This window comes from Rhinolophus hipposideros, assembly GCF_964194185.1.
Source record: "Rhinolophus hipposideros genome assembly, chromosome: 21".
NCBI classification, from domain to species: domain Eukaryota; kingdom Metazoa; phylum Chordata; class Mammalia; order Chiroptera; family Rhinolophidae; genus Rhinolophus; species Rhinolophus hipposideros.
Genome location: NC_138067.1, coordinates 11,146,430 through 11,165,743, shown reverse-complemented (window position 1 = coordinate 11,165,743; position 19,314 = coordinate 11,146,430).

The window sequence follows — 19,314 nt, the reverse complement described above, 5'->3', positions numbered from 1 at the left end:
CAACAACTTCAGCCCTTGGACCCTAAATTTCTCTAAGGAACCTACAGAGGTTGAAATTCTGTCCTTAAACACAGCCATGTGAAAGGAGACTGACATTTTCTGCCACATTTCCAAACCCCTCCTCCTTTCCACAAAGTAAAGTCTCCCCTACTTCAAGAAATCTAAGAATGTATTTCTTCTTGTTTATTAAAGCTACAGGTGTTGTCACCTTGTGATTCTAAGCTTTAGTTATTTTAGCATCTACTGGTTTCCCTCACAATACCATGAACTCCTTGAAGGCAGAGCATTATTTCATTCATCTCAGTATTCACTGAGCATACGCCACCATGTGTCTTTTGCCTGAACACTACACTCTACCAGGCAATCCTGGATCCTTTCTATCAACCATCACTATAGTATTACTCCAGCACCTGTGTACCCAGAGCCAATGTATCCTACGCTCTGGAGGGACAATGGCCCAGATGAAGTCTTTGATCTAATACAACACACGTGTGTGTTGATTTTCAATTAGACCACAGTCCCCAAGCTTCGAATGTTCTCCCACGACTTCAGAAGCACCTGTTCTAGTTCATCATGAGCCCTAACTCTTCCAATCTAGAGATCCAATCAAACCTCAGGCTCTTAAAAGAGGGAGGTAATGTGGAAAGGATAAAACTTTATCTGATTTAATGGGGAGTGGGAGGAGGAGGAAGAGGGTTAAACAGATCAAATTATATGGTCACAGAAGGAGGCTAGATTTTGGCTGGTGAACACACCATGCAATATACACATGATGTATTGCAGAATTGTACCCTTGAAATTTCTAGAATGTTATTAGCTAGCGTCACCCCAATAAATTTAATTTTTATAAAATCAACTTTATCTGATTCAGTACACTGTCCTTGGCCTCCTGGAACCAGTCACCAGAGTGAACAAAGAAGCAAATATCCCTCAGGACTATATTCTAAAGTTCTCATGTGAAATTACAAAATACAGCGGAGTAAAAATGGGAGGTCATTCTTGGAAGATAGATCTCAGAAGATAACGTCTTGAAAGATAATTCTCATATAAGCGGCCATAGTGCACTGAATGCACTACGACAAAATAACCAATAACCAAAAATAGACAACTCAAACTGACTGCTGTCGGAAAGACAAAGAAAAGCGTGATCCCTAAATTTCTTTACTTTGTCTTTCTGTTCAACAACATCGAATGTGTAAACAATCATTCAGATGGAAAGAACAGAAGTGGTGCATGTGTCTTCCTGACACTTCCAACTCAATTTCATGGGAGAGAATATCTGCCAAGTAGCATGTGGCCCAAGCACTGACTGATTAGAGACCCTCCATCCAACCCACGTCCCCTCTTCTACTATTATCTAAACAAAAAGTTACACTGGAGCCTCAGGCACAATAAAATAAACAGAGTTTTCATATTTTCTTGCTATTGTTGTTTGATTTTTGTAATTTCGTCAAAAGCATAACGTATCATTGAGAGTATATTTGGATTTCAGCATAACAGTTGAAACAAATAAAATTAAACCCAGATGTAGTATTACCCTTTTGCCATGAACATGTGTTCATCTTAAGAATATTTACTCAGGACCCAAGGCTCTTCTTTTTTTCAAGTTCAGCCACGAGTTATAAAGAGGCTTCATTATGAAAATTTAATTGAGCCACATGGTTTCGTGTCAATATGCACTGTGAAATATTTTGCTTCTACCCGTTGAAAAGATATTATTCTTAGTTAGGTTTATAAAATCCTACAACTCTAATTCTTCTCCACCATTCTGAAATAGATCAGGTTTCTGGCAAATTGAGTAAGTGGAATTTATTTTTTTCTTGTAATTGTTTTATTTTCCTAAAAAAAAAAAAATACGTACTACATGAAAAATGAAGCAAGACTGGAATAAATGGCTGTGAACTCAACAAATCTAAAGTAAATTTTATGCCTGGTGCTGCCATTGGTATTCAATATCACTAGATATTTTACCTTGAATAATCACTAATGGACATTGATTTTGTCTTTGCTCTTCACAGCACAGCAAAATTAATGTGAAAGTCAGACTCAAATGAGTCCCAATGGTGTCCTCCGATCTCTGCTGAGAAGCACATTTCAAACACAGAAGAAATGGCCACCAGCGGAGACCCAGTGTATCTTGTATTGTATCAATTAACGGAGATGAATCGCCCTCACAGGAGAGCTTGGGTTACCTTTGTATCAGTTTTGGAGGTGAGAGTCTGAAACCGTGCATTGAGGTTAATATGCAGTGGCTTTATGATTTGATTAATCCTCACCAATTAAAATGATGCTGTTTCTCTTTTTTCACGTTACATTTTCATAATTATCCTTGTGGTTATGCGGGTGTAACAGTGGAATCTCAACAAGAGTGCAATAGTTGCATAGGAATTTCAAGCCAGGGGAAAATGTTTTCCTGAATGTGGGAAAGTGGCGGAGGGGGAGGAGAAGGAAGAGGAGGAAGAGACAGCATGTAACATGGTGTTTAGTGGGACAGCAGCGGTGAACACAGGGAAGGGCATAACTCTTTACCCTTGATTCAAGAAAGCATGTTGGTGCTCTGTCGTGTTGAGAGTGCCTAAAACTCCAGGCTACCGTTTATTTGGTTCAGACTAATTCAGACCATGTGATGGAAGGCTGAGAAAAACATAAGCAACCATTCTAGGTGAGCTTTGTATTATCAAAGATGGTGAGTCTTCAGAGATAGGGAATGTTTCTTTTTTTTATATCCCCCAGCACCTGGGGGGTGCTGGAGGTAGATAGATGCTCAGTAAGTTTCAAGGTGTAACAAAGAAAAGACTTGCCTGACATCATCTTTGTGTAATGGGAATAACACCACCTAATTTTCAGTAGAGTCGGCCCCATTGCTAAGCCCTTGGCCCTTACTTCTGAGCTCCGTACTCATCGATGGCATTTGTGGCACACACACACAGCGTTCTGCCTGAAGAATTTTCTCATCACCCAGGCATTCTTAGCCCACACAGGACAAGCCATCGGTGCTCAGTATTTAATATCACTAGAAACAGCCCTCAGTGAATGACAGCACAAGTTGATGGAGACATAACTCATATCCTCAGATCTCAGGTGGGGCAACTCTGAGGGATACTCAGCAGTGCCACCCAGAGTTCCTGGGTGGGACTGACCCCCGGGCTCACAGCCGTGATTATCTGATTCACACACCCCATATTTTCTTCCTTCTCTTTCCTGTTTCACATTTGCATTTCCCTACTGGTACCTCTGGAATCACTTTCCAGGTCCTTCATCTTGTCATAGGTGTGCTTCTGGGGAAACCCAAATTAAGACACATTGTTTGGCAACATTCTTCAGGATGCTAAAAAAGTGTTTGTTTTTAATTATGGTACCTGGTATCCTATGCCACACATGTTTTAAAAGGCAATGCAAATAGGCCACTGTAATGCTCGGTCCCAGTGGTCGGCTGCAGCTTAACACCTTTTCATTACACCAACACATTTCAAGCAGGTATGTGAACGGCATGGCTCCTGTAAGTGTTTGTATTGCATTTACAGCCCCTGCTCTGGGACTAAAGCAATGATCACAGAAGGAAAGATGTTCTACACAGTTAATCAGATTGCTTCATGGACGAGAAAAAGAATTTAAAAAGTCCAATCATTTATCCTCAGTGCTTTTCTAGTCGAATCTTTTCCCTTGAGCTGTCCGTACCACATAGAATGAAGAGGATATTTGGTAATTATTTAATATAATTTGATCAAAATAGATGGCAAATCAAATAACGCGAGGCATAAAGTTACACGGGGACAACTTCATGTGTTGATGACATAACTGCCAATTCACCACTTTAATCTCTCCTGGATCTTTACCTCCCTTACTGAAACCAGTTGTACTATCATTTTGGATTTTCATTTTACCATTTTCAAATTCAATAGAGTTTTGATCAATTGGATTGATTTTTCTCATTCTCAGTCTATGTCAGTGTTTTGAAATATGTCAAATAGTAAGACTAGATGCTCACTATATTTAAAGTGGAAGTTCCAATTAATAACCAACGAAAGGGGATGGGACAAGCACAAGAGGTAGTAAAGGATCCATGAAGCTATATACTGCTAATTAAATTTATTACCAATTGTGTGACCTTGAACAAAGTTCTTGATCCCTCTGGGCCATATTTTTTAATCTATATAATAGGAGTAACATTACCTAATTTTCAAAGGCTTTCTGAAAATTTGCAATAATATGTTTAATGTTGCTAGCACATTGCAAGTGCTCAGAACTGTAATCTTTGTTTTAATATTGCTCAACTTTTCCAGCCTAATTTCTAGTCCAATTGTATTAATTGCCTCTGAAACCGATTACGTTTCTTTGGAAAGCTTTGCATTCCATGTTTATCTCAATTCACATAGGACCAGTTTTAGCCAAGGTTTTCATATGCTTACAATTTCAATCAAGTCAACAACTAAAACTTTGCATGGGCAGCTCAGGAGGTAGAACTGGAGGTGCCTGTTTCCCTAAGTGAAATGGTTTCCACGGAAAGGAAATATAATTTTGAGATAAGCCTAACAGTTTAATTAAGTGGAATGTGTCACTAACCTAGGAAGAAAAGTAAATTTGAAATTAATATTTTGGAGTTTACGTTTTAGAATCCTGCCTGCTAAATTGCCAGCTGTAAAGAATAGCTATTATAGTATTGCAAAAATTAAATGAGATAATGTAATTAAACCACCTAGCACAGTAGTTGGCACAAAAGGCATTCAAATAAGTATGACATCTTCTTAACAAAAGGAAATCATGAAATTGCATTACCATTCTTGCTGTATCATGGCACAAGATAATTTGGATTGACATATATAGTATTTTATCCTAATGTTATACATCAGCGATGTTAAATCTATAACATATCCTCATGCATTTAAGACCCAGAGACATCATTCATAATGAAGCAGAATTTTAAATGCCTTTTTCACTTTTTTGCCGATAAAGTGCATGTCCTTTCTGTCTTGAAACTAAACAGTCGGAAAATATCCCCAACCACTTAGTGTCAGTGATTTAAATTTAAGATTTTTGTTTTCAGAAAGAATAAAGTATGCCAGGGCTTGCTTTCTGCAATGGACTCAGACTGTCAGGATAAGATGCATTCTATGGCACACTGCCCAATTGGTAAACACGATCCTGGTTCTAAACAATTTATGTCTGGATAGCATTCCTAACTTTCCATTTGGGATTTGTGTTCCCAGGAGGCATATACTCCAACTAAGGTAGGCAATCTCTGCTATCCTACTAAATGTCCAAAGGATACTGACATCTTAGATCTGTGCCACGATAACACAATGTATACACACACACAAACACACACACATGCACAAGATTGTAACTGGCATTTTTATTCAATATGGCTTTCATTTTAAATATCAAACTTTCTACCAAGCAACTGATTGGAAAGTTGGGTTTTGCTAAGTGCAAAAACGTTGTCTTTCCTTCTCTCTCTTTCTCTCTCTTTCTTTCTTTCTTTTCTTCGTCCCCTCCTTCCTTCTTTCCTTCCTTTCTTCTCTCCTTCCTTCTTTCCTTCCTTCCTTCCTTCCTTCCTTCCTTCCCCCTGCCTCTCTTTCTCTCTCTCTTTTCTTTTTTAGAGTAAAACATATTCATCTTTATTTTGATCTTTTCAGATATGCTCTTCCACTACCTGTAAAACTTAACATAAAATTGGGTACATTTTGATGGCATCTCCAAACTCTCTTCAATTTCTGTAAACGTGCATCAGTTACAAAGTGAAGCAATTCAATCAAAACGACAGGTTAAAACATCAGCGTCTTCCTTCCCTCTTTATTCAGATGAATCCTGCCACAACTCTGTAAAGGGAGGTCCTAGAGTTTAGCTCCTTGATAAGGTATAAAAACCCTTCAGTATGCCGAGTGCGATACCGCAGTGGGAAAGTAGAACATGCATGAGATTTTCCGGAGTATCTCTGTATTTGCATGGCTTATTTAAAAATTGACCTACACTGTTATTTTTCAAAACACAGTTTTGTCTTATTCAGGCCTCCTCCCTTTATAGTCTTATCATAATTTGATAATTAGGAGTATTACAATAGTAATCCTTTCCTACTACCTCATGTTGGTAACAGTAAAGAACCTCTATATGGAGAACCTTTTATTTTCAATTAGGTATGTCCATTAAATAAACGAATGTGTCCTCCCCACCTTCAGATTAGCAGGTATGTTAACTAAATGTGGAATGTAAGCCATTTAATAATTCATAAGAAAATAAATATGAAATAAAAGATTATTGCAAATTTGTTTGTTTTCTTCTTAATTATAACTGAAGAAGAGAGTTGGCCCTGTGGGTTGCTAATTGGGTTGAATCTAGGAGTGGGGAGCTCATTTTCTGGAAGCGCAATTCCTGGTTTGGTCAGTTTGAACTTCAACACTGAAAATGAGTCCAGCAATCATGATCTTAAGCAATAAATGCTCCATCCTGGAAGCAGGATGAGAGTCAGGATGCCTTTCCTATTTCAATAATAACCTCTTGCCTGGCACATGCCAATAGGTATCAAAGCCAAGTTCTTTGCAAGAAAATGAATATTAGGTCTCACGGCTTGACTAATAATTAAATTTAGATGGTTAACTACACTAGATGGGACTGTCTGCTAGGGAATGTGCCATGAGAAAACTGAAGTATTTGGACGTATCAGTCACAATGCATTGGACAGCCTTTTTTGTAGGAAAATGCAGATACAATCTCAGCGTTCTCCCTGCACAGCCTTGCATTCATAGACGTTCCTCAAGGTCTAAAACATCTGTAAACAAACTAGATTTCACGATGCCAAAGAATTGTAAAAAAGGTCAAACTTTTCAGAGCCAATGTTTAGCAAACACATACCTATGTATCTGATTATCCTGAAATTCCCTACACGTTATCACCATTTTAGGGACGAGGCTCAAACTGCATCAGTAACCGAACAAGAGTCATGTGATATAGTAGATTATATTTTCCAAAAATAGGCACAATACCTGCACATGCTTTTCTACAATGTAACCTGAGGTGAAGTCTACGAGGTCTCCTCCCCATTTTTCTGGGAAATCTTGTAACTGCTCTAACCAACAGAGTATGGCAGACGTGATGCTGTGTAACTTCCAAGGCTCGGTCACAAAATATCATGCAGCTTCTGCCTCATTCTCTTGGGATGTTCATTCTGGGGGAAGCCAGGCACCAGGTAAGAATTCCAACTACCCTCAGAGTACCATGTTGCAGAGATCACAGGTAGATGTTCCCCATAGAGCCCTTGGTTGAGCTTTCAGCCAAAGGCCACCAACAACTGCCAGTCCTGTGAGAGCGCCATCTGGGACACCCAACGCACGTGAGCCTTCAGGTGACTGCAGCCCCAGCCAACATCTCACTGCAACCGCATGAGAGACCGCTAGGAAAACTTCCCAGCAAGGCCCTACTTAAATTTCTGATCCACAAAATCATGAGCAAAATAACATCATTGGTTTAAAACACTAAGGTTTGGGGCAATAATAACTGAGACACATCATTAGTAAATCGTAAAGCTGGTAGGATTTGGAGCTAGGTGTGTCTGATCCAGACGTACTATTTCTTCCCAATTATATATTCCCCAGGGTACATAATTCTCATTATTTTTCACATTCAGGATGCAGGGTTTCAGTGGAGAGAACATATAGCTTTGAAATCACCTTTCCTTTCATGAAGTGAGTGGTCAGATAAGTAGAGCCAATGAAAATTAAGGTGTAATAAAGTTAAAAGAACGTACAAGGCAGGATACTGAGACACAACGTTCATTAAACCATTAAGCTAAACCAGAAACATACAAGGGGGTCTTTAAGGCACTGGCGTCTAACTCAGCTCTGAATAGTTAGGCTTAGTGATTAGTTAGGACACAAAAATGCACCAGAATAAAAGTCTCTACCTACTCTCCATTCCCCAAAAATATCCTCTATATCCCAGAAATCAAATAGGGTAAGTAATTAAAACACAGCTATTTAGATTTTAGTTTCAGCACAACTCACAGAAGGGAGGAGACAGTTAATGAATGCAGAATTCTAGTGGAGGCAAGCATCTTTCATAAGGTGAAGCAGAGAAATTGAATTTGTTCTTGTCAATCATCCTCAAACAAGATATATTAAGTATCCATGATGTACAAAGAATCCTGAGATAGAGAAAAAAAGGAACAGAAAATAATTTCTATCCCCAGAGAGCTTTGGCAAGCTCTCCAGGCATAAGACAAGCATATGTGAAGTGATGGTCCAATTTACTTACTTCTTGCTTAAACACATGTACTTCCACAAAGGACTCGAGGCCATATGAAAACAAGGAGAAAAGAATTCTGATAGAAGAGAAGTCATGTAACATTTGAGAGTCCAAAGCAGACATTGTATTTATAGCAAAGCTGTAAGATAATTCATATTTTTCTCATTTGCAAATAAAAGGACACGCTTAGAGAAGTCAGGTAATTTGCTCAGAGTGGAATTTGTTTTCGGAGCCTGTCAAGTTAGAAACACACTTTCTACTCCTTGTGCAGTGAAGGTGAGAATGACGAAGAGGGATAGTAGAATCTGAACACCAGGCTCAGGACAGCTCTTGAAATGCAGAAATAAAAGAATAACAAACAAACAAACAAATACCAGAGGCACATCCGTGTTCATCTGCCTCTGTCTCCTGTGTCACTTGATTTTCTGCATCCTTTTTATTTTTTTTCCTGTCTGTGAGTTGGGTTTGGGTTGGAGCTAGAATCCCTACTCCTTCCCCTGCTGATTCCTCATTTATTATTATACATGCTACCTATTTGGCTTCTAACTTTCCTCTAAGCCACACATGTATAACCAAATCAAGTACATTTAAAAAACAGTCTTGTATACATTTGTCTTAATTCCTGAAGGAAAGCTAAGAGGTCTACGGCATATTCATATACATCTATGCTTCACAACTACCCCCACCCCCCATTAGACTTGCTCATCTGATTGTTAAGAAACCTAGACAATCATCCTAAAAGAGTTCAAAGAGAACTGGACCTGAACTTGTCAGAAATCTTTTCCTTGATTAAGCAGGGCTTGAGTGTGACACTAAAAATTGTGGAGTGAAAAATATGCAATAAATATGGAAAGGCTGGGGTAAGGGAAAGTACATCGGTGTGGGTTGGTGAGGAAATAAAACTAAGTCATAGAAAGCATAATAAAATTTATTTCCAGCAATTAAAAAAGTAGGATGCCTTAGGTCAGCAGGAAAGGTGGGAAGAACATAATTTCAGGAAGAGGTTAAAGTGATAGCTATCACGAAATTTAACTGTTTTGTCTTTCAGTAATATGTTGTTTTTACTAAAATTTAAAATAAAAGATAAATGTATATCAGGCACTATTGTGCCCTAGGCATTTTGCTGTGTATTTGTAGATGTTTCACAGTGATAATTGTAGAGTTTGCCTAGAAATGCTAGCTAAGAGATGGAGACGCCACTGTGGGCTAAATTTCAAGGCAGGATAAATCCTATCTTTACAGCATGGGGGGCATTTTCCCATCACAAGACAGATGATGTAACCCCGGCAGAGAGGAAGACTTGAGAAAACAGTTGTGTGTTGAAGACATTTTCTCAGATGTAAATGGATGTCTGCGGGCAGTTACCCTAATGGCGCCCCTCTACTCTCATGCAGTACTTAGTGCCGTCTTGAGAGGTTTTGTACCCTTTTTAAAATAACATTATTGGAACTTTATTTTAACTGTCTTTCAGAGGCATTGAAGAAAGGACCTAAATATTTATGGCTTTCAATTTTTTTTTTAAAGCCAAGTACTCTCCAGCTGTGTTGACTATAAGGGTTTTCTTGTTTTTCTTTCAATTTTCTATTCTATTTTATCCTTTGGTATCAAATGGATGGTCAACATTACTTAAGCAAAAATCTGTCCTATGTTCCCCCATTTGCCTTTTCAGCAAATTTCAGTACCTAAAAATCATTTATATAGAATAATAATAGCAGAAAAGCATGGCTGTAGAAGCAAACTGCCTGCAGTTCTCAGCTTTGTCACCACTGCCTCACAATAAGACTGTGCACACAGTACCTAGACTCCCTGGGCTTCAGTTTCCCTATTGGTACAACTCGGGATAACAATGCTACCTCCCTCATGGGGTCAATGAAATGATTCAATGGGGTAATATTTATAAAGTGCGTTAGGAAATTCCTGGTACAGAGTAAGTCCTTTATACATGTCAGCTATTGTAAGTATCGGAATATTAGACCCAAGTGGGCAGGAGTTTTTGTCTGTATTGTTCATTCTTTCATCTTCAGTCACTAAATAGTGCTCGGTAACATGTGGTCTTTGATTTCATCAGATGGCAGAGCTATGTACCCACTGACTCTCTTTTCACATCATCTTCCAGGAAGCTCAAACTACAACTAGTCTTGGCCTCAGCTGCAATAAATGTGTAACTTGAGTTTCTATTGTCTTTTTTCTCCACTGTTTATTTTAGCTACTTATCACTTTATTCCTTATTACCCCATGGGGGAAGTATATTTGTAGTTTTCTTAAGATTAGCATCTCCCACTATTTTATTAAAAAGATAATAAATATTGTTCTTGAATGGGAGTAAGTGCTATGAAAGAAATAAAAAATTCTTTATCAAAGATTACGTGACAATTAATGCTGTTACCTCTTGGTCTATGTTGAAGAGTGGATCTGCTAGAACACAACATTACATGCTACAACATGGATGAGCTTTGAAAACATTATGCTAAGGAAAAAAAGCCAGATACAAAGGGGCACGTATTATATGATTTCATCTATATGAATAGTCCAGAATAGGTACATTCATAGAGACAGAAAACAAATTGGTGGTAGCTTTGTGGAGATGAGGAAATGGAGAATGGCGGCTTACTGAGTATCGAGTTTCTTTCAGGGTGATGAAAATGTTCTGGAACTAGGTGGTGATGATGGTTGCGTAACATAGTAAAAGTATTAAAAGCAATGATTTACACACTTTAAAATGGTTAAAATGGTAGATTTTATGTGATGTGAATTTTACCTTAATTTTTAAAAGATACACACCAAAAAACACAAATAGGATCTTTCGCCCACAGACATTCTTTTTAACTTCAATTCCAAAGCCTCAGGATATTCATCTGAAATCAAACACACTGAAAGTTACCAACATTTACCCTTTTTAGAGATCGAAAACTGGAAGTAGTAAAAACTGAATGGTTTGTTTCTACAAAAAGAAGTTAACCTCTTCTAAAAAATAATAAAAATACAGGAAGAAATTCTGGGCCACTTTTGTCCAAATCCCTCCCAGAAGAACTACCCTAACAGACATATCTTCATTTTCATAACAAAATCTTGAAAAATACTTTAGGAAAACTAATTTTAGATGACACATATTATTTTAAATTTCTGAGTAATTATTAAAACTCAGAGAATAACCCATATTTATTTACAGCAAATACATCAATGAAAGGAATTTGTTACTTAAAATACGTGCTTTTAATTATCATTATTTACTCACTTCACATTGTTTGGTCTTCTCACTACTATTAAATAAATCAAGCTCTTGCCAGTTTTTCGAATCCCACCAACACCCCTCCATCTGTAGTGTTCCAACTCCTTAAGATACTTCACAAAGCCCTCCCCTAATTTAAGTATCCAAGTTCTGTTTCATTCCCATGTAAGACAACAGAGTTATTGGCTCCAAAGGAACAAGGAAAAGGAGAAGTTAATAGAGAAACCAGAGAAGAGGTGAGGGACAGGAAATGTGTTGGGATGACAAAGCTCAGAGCTGAGAGCACCAGTTGTGTAGAATGGCAAGTCATAGGTGACAGCTCACGGACACAGGCTGAATAGCAGCCTCGACATGGGGGGTAAAGGGGATAGGTTTGGGGTCAGACACCCCTGGGTCTGACTCCAACTCTCTATGAGGATGGTCAAGTTTCTAACCTACTCTTAGTCTCAGTTAATTCATATGTAAAATGGGATTAATGTTACCTATTTCACGAAATCCTCATGATGAGTAAATAATATGTTACAAATCAGAACGGTGTAGAGTTCATACTAAGCTAAACAGGAAGGTAAACATCACCTCACCATCACCATTACCGACTTTACTTATCTATGAACATGGTCCAGAGACATGTTAGATTGTTTGGCTTTTATATTAATATTCATCATATTGAGTATTCAACAAGCATTCCAATGGGTCTTTCAGCCACTTATAAATTTCATCTCCCCTATCTTAACTTTTATGTTTTACTTCCTTGAGGGACTGTGACCTTTATTCCCTCTCCATCGTGTATAGCATCATTCTTTCTCCCTTTTTTTGCAACCTTCTCATATCCGATCCTTTGCCTTTAAGTAGACTGATCTCAGCTTCTCTTGGTTGTCTCACCACAATGCCAAATCATACTCATGAGCCAAACATGAGTGAACTGAATAACTGAAGAGGACAGTCCTTCCACTTCCATTTGCCTTTCAGAAAATAATAATTTGAATCACTATGCATGTCTCAGGGATGAGTCTGGAGAGTCCGTTCCCAGCAGGCAGGGCATACGCCTTCTGTGTAACAGCTGTCTCTTCATGCTATAACTTGAAGCACAATATTGTGCTAAAACAGCAAGTAATGTAATAAAAATGGGACAATTCAGCTTCCCCTCTGTGTGCTGGAGAATGTGAGTAGGAAAAATAAAGCAAAAAAACGTGATTTTTTTTTCATCAGTGAAATGAAGGAACTGCCCAGGAAAAAAAAAAAAAAAAAAAAAAAACAGCCAAGGCAGAGGGAAGGTCTAGGAGATGATGTGTCCATTTCTCCTTCACTAAAGAGAAACCTGTTATTCTCTGGCTTGCCTTCTGATGTCTTGCCAGTAGCATCAGACTCTCTAAAATGAAGGCAGAGATGCTGACAGCTGTGCCCAGCATGTGACCTGTCACACTGCAGCAGACCTTGTAGCGTGTCATGTGGCATCAAGCCAAAGGAAGATGTCAATGGTGCAGTCAATACAATCCGAAACCACTTGAACATGTCAGAGTATTTAAGGGAAACGAAGGCAGAGCATTTGGAAGAACCATGGGCTCTATAGTATATTTCTTTCCTGCAAATCATGAGACTCATAGGATTGCCATGAATGGTGTGAGTTGAAATGGATCTAGTAAAAGAGCATCTCACTATGCATGGTATCAGATGAAATGCAGGGAAAAATGAAAACCATCCTTTTTAAGTAATCACCATGCCATGCTATTTCACATATATCATTCAAATGATATTCATGCTAAAAGTGTGTTAGGGAGAACTTTTTAGTTGATAAAAACTAATTTCAAACTAGCATATACAATAAAAAGATTTATTAGCTGGTCTAGGTTCATGAATATTAGATACCTTACAGGACACTCCTGTTAAACTTATATTATTTTTTCCTTAAATAAAATTCCTTTTCTTAGTATGTGGGGTCGATTAAAAGAGAAGGAAAGTCTTGAGCTTTCTCTGTAGTCAATTCCTTCCATTTGTTTTTTTGTGAGCAAACAATCACTACTTCTTCCATGTGTCCTCAAGATTTCCTATCTCCAAGCTGCCACACAAGTATCAAAGATCCTTGTTGAAAGGGAAGGGGGAAGGAACAAAAGAAAAGAATAGAGAGTTGATGGAAAGATTATAGAAGAAAGAGCAGGCTATCGATGGAATGAGAAAAGAAATGAATCTTCCAGTGTTTTCAGTTTTCTCTCTAAACATAACAATAGGTTAGGATTTTACCAATCTACAAAAATGTGCTAAATCTGCACTGTCAAATATGGTGGCCACCAGACACATGTGGTTACTTCAATTTAATTAAAATTAAATAAAATTTAATATTCAGTTGCTAAGATGCACAAGTCACATTTCATGTGCTCAGCAGCCATAGGTGGCTAGTGGCTAGAATATTGGACAGCATGAATATAGAACATTTCCACCATGGCAGAAAATTCCATTGCATAGCACTGATCTATCAAAAAGAGAAACCTACGTGAGCTTTTTAAAGCCTTAATTTGGCAAGCCAAATGATGAGAAACACTGTCCATACTGGATGAAACATAGAATTCAGAATTGAAAAACAAAAGGGGAAAATAAACTTTCCAATGGGATGAGGGAGAGTATTGCATCAACAGAGTCTCGAGGACCATAAAAGTGAGAAAACCAGTGACAGGAAATAGATCAGCCTTTCATGGATAAATCTTTCTGTATGAGAAAAAAGAAAACTGGGGCTGGGAAGTAAGAAAACAGGATTTGTATGTAATATGTGGTCCAGATGACGTATAGAATCAAAGTTTAATCTCAGACTTGGGGGATCAAAGATTTGCCACTCAAAGTGAGGGATTTTCATCTGCCTAAAAAAATGTAGTTTGGGTTTCTTTCAATGAAACTGGAATAAAATATATTGTAAATTAGTTCGTTGATCCAGTTGCTCTATAAGCTTCATATTTTAGGGCAAATGTTACAGCTTGCAAATTTTATTATTAATTAAATGCCAACTAATCCATTTTCTCTTAATTTTCTTAGGTGAGCAATCACACACAAATGGAAATATTGAATAGGCAGATATTTCACAGATACAAACAGCCATGATCTTAAAATGGAAATAAAACATTTCTTAAACTGTAGATTTATCACGAAGTATGATACCAGAAGTCACTAAGTGTATATAGCCTTAAAAGTTTGTAAATGTAAACTTCATGGTGATCTCAGGCACAATTTGTTCTCTCTAACCTTCCAGATAGAACAGTGCATTGACCCAGCTATCAGAAAGTCCTGATTCTTGGTATACCAACCAAAAATGAGGATGAATGTCAATATTTTCTCTCTTTTTTTGACTACAGTGACCTATAAAAGAAAGTAGCGGGGCAGCCGTATGGCTCAGTTAGCTTGAGAGCAAGCTCTTAACAAGGTTGCCGGTTCAATTCTCGCATGGGATGGTGGGCCGCACCCCCTGCAACTAAGATTGAAAATGGAGACTGGACTTGGAGCTGAGCTGCGCCCTCCACAACTAGATTGAAGGACAACAACTTGGAGCTGATGGACCCTGGAGAAACACACTGTTCCCCAAATTCCCCAATAAAAAATTTAAAAAATAAAAAATAAGTAGAGGGCTTTTAATTTAAAATAGATAAAAACAAGTTTGCAATGTCCTTGACGGATATGTACATTTTAAATGTCAATGTTTAAAATAAATATATTTATTATTTCTAACAAAACTATATTCAGTGTAGACCAGCAGAAAATACAGAAAAAAGCAGAGATAAAGATTCAAACATATGTGCACAACTTAAAACAATCCTAACTGACATTTTGATACACACACACACACACACACACACACACACACACACACAGAGGGTACCCCAAAAATGTATACACATTTTAAGAAAGGAAAAAACTGTATTGAAATTACGCTGATGGCAACCACTTTGAGCACCTCTTGTCATTGCAGAAGGCAAACATGACTTGTATTCGTCTTTTGTTATCGGTATATATTGAGTATTACCATTTTAACACAGTTTTTCCTTTCTTAAATTGTGTATACATTGTTTTTGGCACCCTCTGTATCTATGTTATATATATTTGCTATTTGTAGCTTAAATAAATGTTTGTTATGCTACAATTATATTTAAAATTATTTTTAAAGCTGTAAATATAGAAACTTTATATCATTGTATGTAATATAATTAACGTGACCATCCTCTTTACAATTTTTTAATTTTTAGGCCTCTTTACAATTTTTTAATTTTTAGGTCATCATAAATACAAAAAACAATGGCAACAAATATTGTAGGAGATAAAATGTTGCACAAAGTGCTGAGGGGCAGTGATTTTGTTAGATCAAACACTGATGTTAGATCTCCGGGAGTGAAGACCTGACTCTATTATCTCCTGTCTGCGGGATCTTGAAAAGGTGATAAAACTCTCCGTGCCTCCGTTTCCTCATTTGTAATACCGACTTCATAGGGCTGCTTCAAGAATTAAAAGAGATGATATGCCCCAGGCATAAAATAGTAGCCCATTCTCTTCATAAATAATAGTATCACCATAAGAAAGATTCCCAGAACTGAAAATGCTGGATCAAAGCTATGAAAGGTCCTGCAAAGTTTGCTTGTGTAAAGGTGTATGTCTGCGGTTCCGGTACCAGTCAGGTTTTAGCATGCCCAGTCACTGCTCTGTCATCAGCACAGTTTCTAAATGTTAAGCAAGTAATCATGTGAACAACGGCCTTTTTCAGCCAAAATAGAAAACAAAGTTCTACCAGAAAGAAGAAAAGTCAAAGTCAGCATCTTGTTCTACAACAACCGGAAGGAAATAACCTAAACATCTATTTTGAAATATTTAGCACCCCTTTCTCAGAGGCCTTTATTCCTAATGACATTCTCAGTGGGGAAAACAAAGTCCTGCCAGCAAAGGGAATACTGCTGTGTATAAGTAAAAAGAACAGTATTTGCAAGATTTAGAAGGAATGAATGGAAATGATACACATCCATGATAATAAGAATTTCATCTTTCTCCCGTATTGCAGCTCAGTGAAGCTTCACAGTAGAACCTGGTTGAGGGAATCTACTGGCATGTGTTGACTCCCCAGAATTTCTATCACACATCCCAAGGTGAAACACGTTGCCTCTAACAGCGGCTCTGAATGCTAAAGGGGACACTGGAGGACAGTGGTTCCCTTTGTAATGTGAATCACCCTTGATTCTGATATCTGAAGCAACTCTGGGGGACTCCGCCAGGTCCAGACGTGAACATCTAACTCGATTAAGTGTACATTATTGGGGGGAAATTTCTTTTTTTAATTTGGCAGGAGCAGGAAGATACTTTGAGCATTCCACATATGTAGGTACGTTATTTATATCGTTGAACTGAATTTCCACAGGATAACATGTTGTGATATAAAATTAATGTGGTTTTTTTTCTACAAAAGCAGATGGTATTTTATTTCAGAATTCACATATATTTATGTGTTTATTAGATTGATTTTTATGTTATAAGCTAACCAGGGTAGTGATCTTGTATCATATTTTTTACTTATTTATTTAAGATTTATGCCCCATCTGGTTTCCAAGGAGCATGAGAATGCCTGCAGATGAATGCGCTGGTAAAATGGGACATAAGTCCATCATAAATTTAGTCAAAAGAGCAGAAGGAATGACATTCAGAACCAGAATTAATGCAGGTATTGTTTTGGGTAAAAAACTAGGTAATCTATATTTTCTAATTGCTCATTAAAAAAGAGGAAAAACAAAAAAAAAAAAAGAGGAAAAACACAAATATTTTGAATCATCATATAAGTCTCCAACCTCCCCCTTTTTGTCTAAATAGGATGTATCATATAAGTCCATGTAAAGTAATGAATGCGATGAAGGTATGAGGCATCAAAGGAGCTAAGAAGGAAGGAGGAAAAGAAGAGGAGAAAGGTGTGACGGAAGGCTTTAAGGGAAAGGGCCTTTGATGGATACAACAGCACTGTGATGAGCTTAAGGAAAGTGCTAACGAATAAAATGAAGTCTGTCATGGGACAAGGCTTGGCAAATAGTAATTGTTTAGTAAATGCCGAAAGCACAAGAAAGTGGGTACTTCCTTTTCTTTAATTTATTGGGGTGACAATTGTTAATGAAATTACATAGATTTCAGGTGTACAATTCTGTATTACATCATCTATAAATCCTATTGTGTGTTCACCACCCACAGTCAGTTCTCCTTCCATCACCATATATTTGATCCCCCTTACCCTTATCTTCCACCCCTCACCCCCTTTACCCTCTGGTAACCACTAAACTATTGTCTGTGTCTATGAGTTTTTGTTTCTCATTTGTTTGTCTTGTTCTTTTGTTGATTTCACGTATCAGTGAATTCATATGGTTCTCTGCTTTTTCTGTCTGACCTATCTCGCTTAGCATTATATTTTCAAGATCCATCCATGTTGTCACAAATATTTCTATATCATCTTTTCTTACCGCCGAATAGTATTCCTGTATATATATCACAACTTCTTTATCCATTCATCTATCGAAGGACATTTTAGTTGTTTCCATGTCGTGGCCACCGTAAACAAAGCTGCAATGAACATTGGAGCACACGTGTCTTTATGGATAAATGTTTTCATATTTTTTGGGTAGATACCCAGGAGAGGGATTGCTGGGTCATATGGTAATTCTATTCGTAATTTTTTGAGGAACCTCCACACTGAAGAAAGTGGGTATTTTCACATGTTATCTTGTTTAACTAACATGGACAACTGACTTGGACTTCCTTTTGAAGATGAGCAAGTTACATATTATAATTAATCACAGCTTTGCACGATTATTCAATTCACGATGACATTAACTCTCAATAAAAGTTAAGGACAAAATACATTATTATCTGTATTCCTATAGCCTAATTTTTAGGAAAGAATTTGGGAAAAGTCTGGAGAAACCGATAAAGAAATAACAATATTGACTTTCTCAAATATCAGCTACCTCATAAACGATAGTTTTGTTGTTGTTGTTGTTGTTTGTTTGTTATTTTGTTTTGTTTTGTTTTGCAGTAAGATGACAGTGCCACACACAAGGGCTCATTCACTGACTTATTAATTTATGGAAAGTATTTCTCCCTTCTGTATATAAGCTTAGTCATGGCTGTCATCTAGTTATACCCTCACCACTTGTATATATAGTGGTGTTTAATTTTTATTTCTAAATTACAGCTATTACAGCCATTTCAGTTGTGTTTTCAGGAGTCAAATAAAATAACATCAGAAGATTTCAAGCATAAATTGCTATTGAAGCTGAGAGAAAGAGAGAGAGAGAGAGAGAGAGAGAGAGAGAGAGAGAGAGAGAGAGAGAGAGAGAGATGTTAAGACTAGAATATTTACGATTCAGCAAGAGCAGAATTACAGGCCACATTTTGAAAATAAGTCAGAGCTGGTAGATAACAAAAAATTTATCTGGTTGTATTCACCCCTCTTCCAGAGGTCACTGGAGAAAGAGAGTGACTTGCTAAAGATTATAAAACAATAAAAAAGAGGAATGCTGGATTTATAACTGCATTAGGCATTACATTTGGCCATAATCATGACCTTTGGGTTCTGCATCTCACCAACTCTAGGATTCTTTGGGGGCTAAAATTAAAGGTCGTACTAGCAGACATGGAGATTTGCAGCGACATCAGTCTCCATTCTTGTAGTACTTTTACTGGGGACTACGAGACACAAAGAGTTGCCTCTGAGGCACCTCACCATGACACATTAAAGAGATGCCCCATAAATTTCTGTTTCTGATATTCTAAGAATTTAGCATCTTGCTCTCCTTCTTGAGATGCAAATTTTAGTATTGTGGCACCCTGTCACTTTTCTATCAATT